Source organism: Melanerpes formicivorus, unplaced genomic scaffold (genome assembly GCF_026170545.1).
Source record: "Melanerpes formicivorus ecotype bairdi unplaced genomic scaffold, bMelFor1.0.p_v2 SCAF_215, whole genome shotgun sequence".
In the NCBI taxonomy this organism is placed as follows: Eukaryota; Metazoa; Chordata; class Aves; order Piciformes; family Picidae; genus Melanerpes; species Melanerpes formicivorus.
In genome coordinates this window covers 130,001-140,000 of record NW_027142567.1, presented here as the reverse complement: position 1 = coordinate 140,000, position 10,000 = coordinate 130,001, and positions in this window count along the sequence as shown.

The window sequence follows — 10,000 nt, the reverse complement described above, 5'->3', positions numbered from 1 at the left end:
CTGCCGCTTCCCTCCCGGGCTGCCCGGCTGCTCTCTAACCCCTGCGACCGAGGCGGCGCTGTTAGGGCGGCCGTGCCGGTGCCCCTTGCCGCAGCTAGCCTCTCGCCGCTGCCCCTCCCGTCCGTCGTCCCCCGTCCCCAAAAACTTGCTGCTCTCCACGCTGGAGCCTGCACGGGGGAGGTTGCGCTCCGCTCCTCCGGCCCTAAAGCCGCCCTCGCCCGCCCCCCCGGCTTGCCGCTTGGCTCGGCTGCCCGCCCGCCCGCTAATCCCCCCAACGCCCCCACCCCAAAAACACCCCAGCCCTACCGCATGCCGCTCCCCCTCTCCCCGCTCTCGCTGACCGCTGCCACCCCCCCCCCACCCCTCCCCCCCGAAACAAACCCCCCAGCCCTACCGCATGCCGCTCCCCCTCTCTCCCTAGCCTGCCCCCCCCGCCGTCGCTTGCTGCCGCCGCCGCCGCCGCCGCCGCCGGGACCCGCCTCGGTCTGGTGGCGCGCGCGCTCGGAGATCCCCGGCTACCCGTCCGTCCGTCCCTCCCTCCCGCCCCGCCCCGGGGGAGGGCCCGGGGCAGCGCGGGCAGGCGGGGAGCAAAAAAAGGCGCGGGCGCCAAAAAACGTCGGGGTCCCGGGGTGGCGGAGGGGGGCGGCGGCGGGGGGCGGCGGCGGGTACACGGCGCCGGGTCCAGGGCGCCGGGTCCAGCCCGTCCCGGGGCGGGGACAGGTGGTGTCGTCCGTCCCCGCCCCCGTAACCTGCTCTGAAGCATCCGCTTCCCGCCGCGGTTCGCCCTCCACCCCCCCGCCGCACACGCAGCTGCCGCTTCCCGCCGCCTCTGCCCCCCGCCCCGGGATCAACCACCCGCCGGGTCCAGCCGGTCCCGGTCCCGGGAACCTGCTCCCGGGGCCAGCCGGAGCCACGCCCCCTCCTCTGACGCTTCCAGCTGCCGCCTCCCCTCCCACCCCCCAAACTCACACTGGCCCTCGCCGGCCCGCCCACCCGCCTACCTGCTTGCCCGCCGCCGCTGGGTGGCGTGCCGGACACTCTCGCACACAGGTACACAGACAGGGACACAGGGACACAGGCACTCGGGCACACAGGGACACAGGGACACAGGGACACAAGGACACAGGGACACAGGCACTCAGGCACTCAGGCACTCAGGGACACAGGGACACAGGGACACAGGCACTCAGGCACTCAGGGACACAGGGACACAGGGACACAGGGACACAGGCACTCAGGCACTCAGGGACACAGGGACACAGGGACACAGGCACTCAGGCACACAGGGACACAGGTGGCGGGCCGGAGGCCTCTCTCCACTGTGTGGCAGGGGTCCAAGAGCCACCCCAGCCCAACCCAGAGGGTCTTTTGCACCTCTCTAGAGGCCACCCAGAGACCCCAGGCCGCAGCAGAAGCCTCCCCCGCATGCTCTGCAGGCTTCCGACCCACCCCAGGCCGCACCAGAAGCCTCCCCCGCAAGCTCTGCAGGCTTCCGACCCACCCCAGGCCGCAGCAGAAGCCTCTCCCGCACGCTCTGCAGGCTTCCGACCCACCCCAGGCCGCAGCAGAAGCCTCTCCCGCACGCTCTGCAGGCTTCTCAGCCACCCCAGGCCGCAGCAGAAGCCTCTCCCGCACGCTCTGCAGGCTTCTCAGCCACCCCAGGCCGCAGCAGAAGCCTCCCCCGCACGCTCTGCAGGCTTCTCAGCCACCCCAGGCCGCACCAGAAGCCTCTCCCGCACGCTCTGCAGGCTTCCGACCCACCCCAGGCCGCAGCAGAAGCCTCTCCCGCACGCCCTGCAGGCTTCTCAGCCACCCCAGGCCGCAGCAGAAGCCTCTCCCGCACGCTCTGCAGGCTTCTCAGCCACCCCAGGCCGCAGCAGAAGCCTCTCCCGCACGCTCTGCAGGCTTCTCAGCCACCCCAGGCCGCAGCAGAAGCCTCCCCCGCACGCTCTGCAGGCTTCTCAGCCACCCCAGGCCGCAGCAGAAGCCTCTCCCGCACGCTCTGCAGGCTTCTCAGCCACCCCAGGCCCCAACAGAAGCCTCTCCCGCACGCTCTGCAGGCTTCCGACCCACCCCAGGCCGCAGCAGAAGCCTCTCCCGCACGCTCTGCAGGCTTCCGTCCCACCCCAGGCCGCACCAGAAGCCTCCCCCGCACGCTCTGCAGGCTTCTCAGCCACCCCAGGCCGCACCAGAAGCCTCCCCCGCACGCTCTGCAGGCTTCTCAGCCACCCCAGGCCGCAGCAGAAGCCTCCCCCGCACGCTCTGCAGGCTTCTCAGCCACCCCAGGCCCCAACAGAAGCCTCCCCCGCACGCTCTGCAGGCTTCTCAGCCACCCCAGGCCCCAACAGAAGCCTCCCCCGCACGCTCTGCAGGCTTCCGACCCACCCCAGGCCGCAGCAGAAGCCTCTCCCGCACGCTCTGCAGGCTTCCGTCCCACCCCAGGCCGCACCAGAAGCCTCCCCCGCACGCTCTGCAGGCTTCTCAGCCACCCCAGGCCGCACCAGAAGCCTCCCCCGCACGCTCTGCAGGCTTCTCAGCCACCCCAGGCCGCACCAGAAGCCTCCCCCGCACGCTCTGCAGGCTTCTCAGCCACCCCAGGCCCCAACAGAAGCCTCCCCCGCACGCTCTGCAGGCTTCTCAGCCACCCCAGGCCCCAACAGAAGCCTCTCCCGCACGCTCTGCAGGCTTCCGACCCACCCCAGGCCGCAGCAGAAGCCTCTCCCGCACGCTCTGCAGGCTTCCGACCCACCCCAGGCCCCAACAGAAGCCTCTCCCGCACGCTCTGCAGGCTTCTCAGCCACCCCAGGCCGCAGCAGAAGCCTCTCCCGCACGCTCTGCAGGCTTCCGACCCACCCCAGGCCGCACCAGAAGCCTCCCCCGCACGCTCTGTAGGCTTCTGACCCACCCCAGGCCCCAACAGAAGCCTCCCCCGCACGCTCTGCAGGCTTCTCAGCCACCCCAGGCCGCACCAGAAGCCTCTCCCGCACGCTCTTCAGGCTTCTCAGCCACCCCAGGCCGCACCAGAAGCCTCCCCCGCACGCTCTGCAGGCTTCTCAGCCACCCCAGGCCGCACCAGAAGCCTCCCCCGCACGCTCTGCAGGCTTCTCAGCCACCCCAGGCCGCAGCAGAAGCCTCTCCCGCACGCCCTGCAGGCTTCTCAGCCACCCCAGGCCGCAGCAGAAGCCTCTCCCGCACGCTCTGCAGGCTTCTCAGCCACCCCAGGCCGCAGCAGAAGCCTCTCCCGCACGCTCTGCAGGCTTCTCAGCCACCCCAGGCCGCAGCAGAAGCCTCCCCCGCACGCTCTGCAGGCTTCTCAGCCACCCCAGGCCGCAGCAGAAGCCTCTCCCGCACGCTCTGCAGGCTTCCGACCCACCCCAGGCCCCAACAGAAGCCTCTCCCGCACGCTCTGCAGGCTTCCGACCCACCCCAGGCCGCAGCAGAAGCCTCTCCCGCACGCTCTGCAGGCTTCCGTCCCACCCCAGGCCGCACCAGAAGCCTCTCCCGCACGCTCTGCAGGCTTCTCAGCCACCCCAGGCCCCAACAGAAGCCTCCCCCGCACGCTCTGCAGGCTTCTCAGCCACCCCAGGCCGCAGCAGAAGCCTCTCCCGCACGCTCTGCAGGCTTCTCAGCCACCCCAGGCCCCAACAGAAGCCTCTCCCGCACGCTCTGCAGGCTTCCGTCCCACCCCAGGCCGCACCAGAAGCCTCTCCCGCACGCTCTGCAGGCTTCCGACCCACCCCAGGCCCCAACAGAAGCCTCTCCCGCACGCTCTGCAGGCTTCTCAGCCACCCCAGGCCGCAGCAGAAGCCTCTCCCGCACGCTCTGCAGGCTTCCGACCCACCCCAGGCCGCACCAGAAGCCTCCCCCGCACGCTCTGTAGGCTTCTGACCCACCCCAGGCCCCAACAGAAGCCTCTCCCGCACGCTCTTCAGGCTTCTCAGCCACCCCAGGCCGCACCAGAAGCCTCCCCCGCACGCTCTGCAGGCTTCTCAGCCACCCCAGGCCGCACCAGAAGCCTCCCCCGCACGCTCTGCAGGCTTCCCACCCACCCCAGGCCGCAGCAGAAGCCTCTCCCGCACGCCCTGCAGGCTTCTCAGCCACCCCAGGCCGCAGCAGAAGCCTCTCCCGCACGCTCTGCAGGCTTCTCAGCCACCCCAGGCCCCAACAGAAGCCTCTCCCGCACGCTCTGCAGGCTTCCGACCCACCCCAGGCCGCAGCAGAAGCCTCTCCCGCACGCTCTGCAGGCTTCCGACCCACCCCAGGCCGCACCAGAAGCCTCCCCCGCACGCTCTGCAGGCTTCCGTCCCACCCCAGGCCGCACCAGAAGCCTCCCCCGCACGCTCTGCAGGCTTCTCAGCCACCCCAGGCCGCACCAGAAGCCTCCCCCGCACGCTCTGCAGGCTTCTCAGCCACCCCAGGCCGCAGCAGAAGCCTCCCCCGCACGCTCTGCAGGCTTCTCAGCCACCCCAGGCCGCAGCAGAAGCCTCCCCCGCACGCTCTGCAGGCTTCTCAGCCACCCCAGGCCCCAACAGAAGCCTCTCCCGCACGCTCTGCAGGCTTCCGACCCACCCCAGGCCGCACCAGAAGCCTCCCCCGCATGCTCTGTAGGCTTCTGACCCACCCCAGGCCCCAACAGAAGCCTCCCCCGCACGCTCTGCAGGCTTCTCAGCCACCCCAGGCCGCAGCAGAAGCCTCTCCCGCACGCTCTGCAGGCTTCTCAGCCACCCCAGGCCGCACCAGAAGCCTCTCCCGCACGCTCTGCAGGCTTCTCAGCCACCCCAGGCCGCACCAGAAGCCTCTCCCGCACGCTCTGCAGGCTTCCGACCCACCCCAGGCCGCACCAGAAGCCTCCCCCGCACGCTCTGCAGGCTTCTCCGCCACCACAGGCCGCACCAGAGGATCTTTTGCACCTCTCTGGACGCCACCCAGAGACTCCAGGCCGCACCAGAGGCCCCCCCCCCAACCATTTACAGGCTGCAGTGCCAGCCTAGGCCCCGCTGGCAGCCTCCCTTGTCTGCTTTGGAAGGCCTCCCATCCACTCCAGACCTGCCTGGAGGCCTCCCTCGACTGCTCCCGGGGCCCTCGAAGCCACCCTAGGCCTTTCTGGAGGACCTGCTCGACCGCTCGGGCGGCTTCTGACGCACCCTCGGCCATCCGGCGCCCAGCAGCTCCCAGGGCCAGGCACCGGCCTCCCCCTCCGGCCGCCCCTGGGGCCGGGGGTGGCTCGGACTCGGCGCCCCCAACGTGTCGTCCCGTCCCCCCCCCGCCCCGCACCGCCGAACATTCGCTGCAGCCGAGGGCTTGCCGCTCGACGCCTACCCCACCCGCCCAGCCCCCCGCTGCGGCCCGGCGCTGCCCCGGCCGCTGCGCCCTGCCTCTCATCGCTCCCCCCACCCGGCAACCGGCCGCCGGGCACGGCAAGTCCCAGGGCAGGGAACAGGTGCTGCCGGGACCCCGTGCTGGCTGCCGGCTTCCCGGGGCTGCCCCGGGCACGGACAGGTCGCCCCCCCGCCCCGGCGAATGTTCACCGAACCGGGCTGCCGGCTGCCTTCGAGCACCCCCCGCCCCCCGCCACTATCGTCCCCCCCGCCCCCCCTCCGCCTCCGCTGCCGCTTCTCCCCGCACCGCCTCCACTGCCTCCCCCCGCCGCCGGCGAACGAGTCGCCGGATCCGTAGGGTGCCGGGAGCCCGAACGGCGAGCGGCTCCGGCTGCTGCCGGGACCGCGGGGATTCGAGCCGCTCCGGCCGCGGCCGGGACCCCGTGCCGGAAGCCGGCATCCCGGGACGGCCCCGGGACGGCCCCGGTCGCCGGCCGGGTGACGTTCAGCGAAGCGGCTGCCGCCAGTCTTTGGGCCTCCCCCGTGCCGGGGCCGCGGGGCTTCGAGCCGGTCCGGCCGCGGCCGGGATCCGGGGCCGGACGATGGCTTCCCGGGCCGGTCCCGGTCGCCTCCCGGGTGACGTTCACCGAAGCGGCTGCCGGCTGTCTTCGAGCCCCCCCCCCCCCCTCCGCCTCCGCGGCCGCTTCTCCCCGCACCCCCTCCACTGCCTCCCCCCGCCGCCGGCGAACGAGTCGCCGGATCTGTAGGGTGCCGGGAGCCCGAACGGCGAGCGGCTCCGGCTGCTGCCGGGACCGCGGGGATTCGAGCCGCTCCGGCCGCGGCCGGGACCCCGTGCCGGAAGCCGGCATCCCCGGACGGCCCCGGGACGGCCCCGGTCGCCGGCCGGGTGACGTTCACCGAAGCGGCTGCCGGCTGTCTTCGAGCCCCCCCCCCCTCCGCCTCCGCTGCCGCTTCTGCCCGCACCCCCTCCACTGCCTCCCCCCGCCGCCGGCGAACGAGTCGCCGGATCCGTAGGGTGCCGGGAGCCCGAACGGCGAGCGGCTCCGGCTGCTGCCGGGACCGCGGGGATTCGAGCCGCTCCGGCCGCGGCCGGGACCCCGTGCCGGAAGCCGGCATCCCGGGACGGCCCCGGGACGGCCCCGGTCGCCGGCCGGGTGACGTTCAGCGAAGCGGCTGCCGCCAGTCTTTGGGCCTCCCCCGTGCCGGGGCCGCGGGGCTTCGAGCCGGTCCGGCCGCGGCCGGGATCCGGGGCCGGACGATGGCTTCCCGGGCCGGTCCCGGTCGCCTCCCGGGTGACGTTCACCGAAGCGGCTGACGGCTGTCTTCGAGCCCCCCCCCCCCCTCCGCCTCCGCGGCCGCTTCTGCCCGCACCCCCTCCACTGCCTCCCCCCGCCGCCCGCGAACGAGTCGCCGGATCTGTAGGGTGCCGGGAGCCCGAACGGCGAGCGGCTCCGGCTGCTGCCGGGACCGCGGGGATTCGAGTCGGTCCGGCCGCGGCTGGGACCCCGTGCCTGTCGCAGGCTTCCCGGGACGGCCCCGGAACGGCCGCGGTCGCCGGCCGGGTGACGTTCACCGAGGCGACTGCCGGCTGTCTTCGAGCCCCCCCCCCCCCTGCCGGAGCCGCGGGGATACGAGCCGGTCCGGCCGCGGCCGGGACCCCGTGCCGGAAGCCGGCATCCCGGGACGGCCCCGGGACGGCCCCGATCGCCTCCTGGGTGACGTTCACCGAAGCGGCTGCCGGCTGTCTTCGAGCCCCCCCCCCTCCGCCTCCGCTGCCGCTTCTCCCCGCACCCCCTCCACTGCCTCCCCCCGCCGCCCGCGAACGAGTCGCCGGATCTGTAGGGGGCCGGGAGCCCGAGGCGGCGAGCGGCTCCGGCTGCTGCCGGGACCGCGAGGCTTCGAGCCGGTCCGGCCGCGGCCGGGATCTCGTGCCGAACGTCGTCTTCCCGGGACGGTCCCGGGAGGGCCCCAGTCTCCTCCCGGGTGACGTTCACCGAAGCGGCTGCCGGCTGTCTTCGAGCCCCCACCCCTGCCGTGGCCGCGGGGATTCGCCCCGGTCCGGCAGCTGACGGTTCCCTGTGTCGGACGCCGGCTTCCCGGGACTGCCCCGGGACAGCCCCGGTCGCCTCCCGGGTGACGTTCACCGAAGCTGCTGCCGCCTGTCTTTGTCCCCCCCCCCCGTGCTCTCCCTCAGGCGGGAGGTAGACGTGCTCTCCCTCGGCGAGTAGACGTGCTCTCCCTCGGCGAGTAGACGTGCTCTCCCTCGGCGGGTAGACGTGCTCTCCCTCGGCGAGTAGACGTGCTCTCCCTGGGCGAGTAGACGTGCTCTCCCTGGGCGAGTAGACGTGCTCTCCCTGGGCGAGTAGACGTGCTCTCCCTCGGCGAGTAGACGTGCTCTCCCTGGGCGAGTAGACGTGCTCTCCCTGGGCGAGTAGACGTGCTCTCCCTGGGCGAGTAGACGTGCTCTCCCTGGGCGAGTAGACGTGCTCTCCCTGGGCGAGTAGACGTGCTCTCCCTGGGCGAGTAGACGTGCTCTCCCTGGGCGAGTAGACGTGCTCTCTCTGGGCGAGTAGACGTGCTCTCCCTGGGCGAGTAGACGTGCTCTCCCTGGGCGAGTAGACGTGCTCTCCCTGGGCGAGTAGACGTGCTCTCCCTCGGCGAGTAGACGTGCTCTCCCTCGGCGAGTAGACGTGCTCTCCCTCGGCGAGTAGACGTGCTCTCCGCGGAGATCGCGCTTGTCGCCAAGGGGTCGCTGTTGCGCTCTGCCTCCGCCTACGTCATCGTACAAGCCGGCGTGATTTCTGCGACCTGCCGCTGGGCGGAGGTCGGCTGGTTGTGCGCTCGCGGAGCTGACGGCCCTCCAGTTCCGTATATGAGGGAACAAGCGACGCCGAGCACTCCCAGGGCAGCGCTGCCGAGCGGCTGCTCCAAGCCACCCGCCAGGCGGCTGGGCAGGGGTCCGTCTGGCTTCTCGGTGGCTTTCGCCCGGGTCAGAGAGGGGACCCGCGGGGCCGAACAAAGGCGCGGCGGTTTGGAGCGGCCGCTGGCGCACCCTCAGCGGTGTTGGATGGGTTTCGCTCGTCCGTGAGCCGGAGCCCAGCCCGGGCTCGGCAACGAAAGCGGGGAAAAGAAAAAAAGTTGACGAGTGGCTGGCGCCGGCCACTGCCGAAGTGTGGAACCCCCGAAGCGAAGTTTGCCCGGTGGGGCACGGGGGCAGAGAAAGCCGGGGAGACGTGGTGCCGGCGTCGGTCCCACCAAGAATGGAAAGCAAGCCCGTCCAGGCACGGCGAGAGAGAGCCCGGTAAGGGGCAGAGAGAGTTCCCAGCACTGGACCCTCTTCACGGGGGTTCCCCCCCATGGCCAAAGCCGCAGCCCGCGGGGGCACGGCATCTAAGGGAAAAGCCAGCGGCGGTGACTGGCCACTCGTATGCTATGGAGCCCGGCATGGGGGGAGGAGGGCAAGCCGGTGCCCCAGCACGGCTTCCTCCTGGCTCCAGAGGGGCGCCCCGTGATGGAGATGTAACTCGGTGCAGCTTGAGGGAAAATGCAAGCCCACATTTCGGGGAGGCAGAGGTGCCCTGTGAGCCGGTGCGGCCCGGTGCAGCTTGCCCCCCCCCCCCCCCATCTCTGGAGGGCGCCCCGTTTGCTCCTCCGGCGTGTTGCCCGCACGCCGAGCCCCGTGCCTGCTGGCTGCTCCCGAGGGCGGTGGCGGGTGCGCGTGGCTGTGTCTGTCCCAGAAGAGCGAGGCCGTGGGGCCTCCGCTGGCTTCCTTTCCTTCTGTCCTTGTTGATCGATGAGGCCTTTCGGGTCGCGTCGGAAAGGGCCCCCGGCCGGCAGGGCAAGGGCGGTCTTCCTTTCCACTTCGCTTCCCGTCGCGTGTGAGGTGTCGTCCTCGTTCCCCCAGCCCCGAGCGGCTCGAGCGGGGGGGAGCCGTGGCGTTAGCGGCCCGGCGCGTGCCTTGCCGCATCCTCCCCTTTCCACCTCCCCCCCGGCGCTGGGGCAGGGTTCGGGGACCGGTCTACCGCAACCGGCTTTGTGACTGCTGCGTGGCCCCGTGAGTTTTCAGGTGTCCTAAAACGCGTGAGGCGCCGGTGTCGTCCTCGGTTCCGGGTACCCGCGGGTGCCGGCCGCGAGCAGCTGCGTGTGGCGGGGGTTGGCCGAGCCGAGAGCGAGGCGGCGGCGTCGCGAAAGTTAAAAGGGGCTAAAAGCGGCGCCGCGCGTGAGGCCTCACCTGCCCGGGTGGGGTCCCCGAGGGTTCCTCCCTAAATGAAACCTCTAGCCTGAGAAGGGCGGCTTTGTGGCCCGTACCCCCGCCCGCTGCCGAGCGAGCCGCCCCGGCTCTAAGGTCCTGGCGTGCCGGGGGCGCGCCCCGCTTCCGCGGGTCGCTGTCTCCTCTAGCACGTCCCGGTGCTCCCGTGGCAAGGCGGGGAGAGAGACGAGGGCCTTCTCCCCGCCGGGCGTGTCGGTATCGCTCGCTTCCGCTGCTGCTGCCTGAATCGTGCCCGGGATCTGGCAGCCAGGGGCCGGCCTCGGGGGCGGGGGAGCCCCAGCCGGCCTCTGTGGCCGCGTGGAGTCGGGAAGCGTGTGCTTGCGTGCGCACGCGAGGGAACTAGCCGCGTCAGCGGGTTGCCGGGCCGCCTCGTCCGCGGCCTTCGCGGGAG